The following is a 3,396-nucleotide window of genomic DNA, read 5'->3' on the forward strand; positions in this document are numbered from 1 at the left end:
TTAGAATTTCACTTTTAAAAATTGTAGCTACACGAAAAATTTACTTGTGTTTATAGCTCACATTACAATTCTACTGAACCACACTAGCTTAAATAATTAGCAAGTCACCAACTCCCTTCCATTTTCAACTTATATTGATCTCTTTGCTGTTCTAAAATTTACCATGTCTATCTCAGGCCTTTGTGTTGACTATTCTGTCTTCCTGGACAGTCTTCTCTGGGATATACTTATAGTTGGTTTCCTCACTTTCTTTTGTTCTCTGCTAAACTTATCAGAAAGAACTTCTCTGATCAATATATTTTAAAAGGCCTCATCTGACACAAGTGCACATCCACTATATTTTTTCAAAATAATCATCACCTGGCATATTATATGTACAAGGGTGTGTGTGTGTGCAATCTCTCCTTCAGTTCAGTTTAGTTCAGCTGCTCAGTCGTGTCCGACTCTTTGTGACCCCATGATTCGCAGCTCGCCAGGCCTCCCTGTCCATCACCATCTCCCGGAGCTCATTCACACTCACGTCCATCGAGTCGGTGATGCCATCCAGCCATCTCATCCTCTGTCATCCCCTTTTCCTCCTGCCCCCAATCCCTCCCAGCATCAGAGTCTTTTCCAATGAGTCAACTCTTCACATGAGGTGGCCAAGTAGAATATAATCTCCATGAATTCAAGGGCTTTGACTGTTTTGTTTGCTGTTTCTTTAGAATAGTGTCTAGCTTATTATAGACACTAAATAAATATTTGTTAAATAAAAGTGGAATATCATTAAAAATAAGCAAGGTGATATCAAAGAGATTTTATTATGAAGGGTTAGAAAATGAGAACAAACATTTCCTGAGCGCCTAAATGAACTAGACACTGTGCTAAGTATTTACATATAATATCTTAATAAATCCCCACAGAAATGTACTTACATTCAGATGAGAAATCTGAAGCTCAGATAATTTAAATAATTTTCCCAAGGTCACTTAGCCAGTATGGAACATCATTTCCATTTTTTTCATTTTATTTCAGTATCTAAAAATGAATTTTCTGGCTCCCAGACTGAATTAGATGATCTTGTCAATACCCTTTGAGTACTCTACACTTTCCCTTCATATCAATTGTCATCACGGGAATTCATTTTGTATTGTGGTATTTAATGTCTGTCTTCTTCATGGTACTATAAATTTCAGATAGGTGGCAGTGAGTACCTTGTGAAATTTCCGTATCTAGAGCCTCCCACCTTGTCTAATGTTTAGTTTTGTACACATAGATATTGAATAAATGAAGTTCACTTTATCCCAAAATAGTGTAAAAGTTGACGAGTAATTTATCTGTGCCTGATGAGAATTAATGATTTTTTAGATCAATTACATGAACCGCATCCTGTGGAAGGATGACCAGTTGGATATCCTGGTGTGTTGGTGGACTCTTTGTTCTTCACAATGGACCACAGGTAGGGGGACACTAAATATTATGAATTTCCTCTTGAACTGTGCTGTCCAACATGGCAACCCCCTAGTCACATGGAGCTACTTAAATCAATATTATTAATAAATAAAATTGAAAATTCCTTTGCCCAACCATTTTAGCCAACTGCTCATTGGCATTTGGCTGCCTTATTGGACAGCACAGATAAAGCAAATTCCATTGTAGGAGAGTTCTATTGAACAGCACTGCTTTAGAAAGCTTAAAATGTCCTTGGGAAGATGTAGTTTTAAATCAGAAGGGGCCTGTTTGTTTGATTAGTTTCGTATTCTAACATTAAACTTCGAGAAAGAGTTCGGTAATCTGTATTCCCAAGTGTTTCTGGGCAAGACCTAGACATGGAAAAGGAGCTTCATTGTCCAGCAGATGAAACATTTAGTCAGACGTGCTCCTGCACAGCCAGTGACTGGTGTGGAAAGAACCACCCCTCAAAGGGCTCCAGGCAGGCCTACTGTTCCAAGGACGCTGCCAGCACCTTGCTGGATCCAGCCCTATGTCTAATGCCATTCAATACCATCCCTTTGCATTTGATGTACTAAACAGAAGACTGAAATTTGGAGAAGAGGAAAGGGCTTGGGATGCCAAATATACCTCAGGCTGTAGTTAGATTCACAATTTCTAGAGAGAAAGCTTTTAAATGTTCCCTTCTTCCAAATGTCAGTTATCTTCAGGTGATTTCTTCATAATATAACTTTTAAGCCATTTTGGCCAATACAAGTAAACCTTTTTTGAGATTCTGTTGCTGGAGATTTAACCCTCCTAATTGGAGAGGTAAAACATTTTCTGTCATTGTCTTAGTAAAGAAAATGCTTTATAGACACGAATAAACATTCTATTTTCTGTGGCTCAGAGGGTAAAGCGTCTGACTATAATGCGGGAGACCTGGGTTCAGTCCCTAGGTCGGGAAGATCTCCTGGAGAAGGAAATGGCAACCCACTCCAGTATTCTTGCCTAGAGAATCCCAAGGAGGAAGGGACCTGGTAGGCTACAGTCCATGGGGTCGCAAAGAGTCGGACACGACTGAGCGATTTCACTTTCACTTTAAGTTCTGGGGTGGGGGGATAAGAATTTTCTTAGTTTCAATCTTCTGGGTGATGGCTCTGTTATTTGTTCACATTTCTCCATCATTTACCAGTCCCTCTCAGCTAGTCTCTACCAAGACTGCAAATAAGTTCTAGCCATGAAACCAAAGCAGAGCTGAGGAGTGGACCACTAGGCAGCCTCACATGCCCCAACTACACAGGTGGGGAAGATGGAATGTTTATTGTCTTTGGGGAGTAAGCTCCCGCTCACTGTGACCTCCCCTAGCCTTTCAGGATAGGTATTTCTAGTCCCTCCAAGATGGCAACCCACTCCAGTGTTCTTGCCTGGAGAATCCCAGGGACTGGGGAGCCTGGTGGGCTGCTGTCTATGGGGTCGCACAGAGTCAGACACGACTGAAGTGACTTAGCAGCCAAGATTTTCTTAGGAGTGACAATGGTGCTTCTGTGCATGGCTGGGGAGTAGCTTTGAAAGTGGTGAAGGATGCAGGTAGGGAATGGCGAGTTGGTAAGGCTGGGTGGAGAGGTGCTAGGGTGGGACAGATGGTTTCCTGAGCAGTGAGCGGGATAAGGAGAGAGTAGACACGAAGTGGCAGCCGCGAGACTAAAGCGAAAAGGACCGAAAAATGCGAAGACAGGAGCCTGGGCGGACCTGGGCGGGGCAGAATGGGGAAGGGTCACGCCGGGACTTACCCGGCTGCGGGCCGGGGGAGACGAGTGGGGAGGGAGATGCGGGCGCTCGCCCGGGGATCTGGGACCCGAGCTCAGCCGATGAGGTCAGTGGAGCCGACGCGCTGGGAGGGGGGCGACGGAGCCCCCGGACGCGGGTGTGTTGCGAGGCCGGCGGAGGGGCGGGACGGGACGGGAAATGGGACGGCGAACTAGG

Source organism: Bison bison, unplaced genomic scaffold (assembly GCF_000754665.1).
Source record: "Bison bison bison isolate TAMUID 2011002044 unplaced genomic scaffold, Bison_UMD1.0 scf7180017864311, whole genome shotgun sequence".
NCBI classification, from domain to species: domain Eukaryota; kingdom Metazoa; phylum Chordata; class Mammalia; order Artiodactyla; family Bovidae; genus Bison; species Bison bison.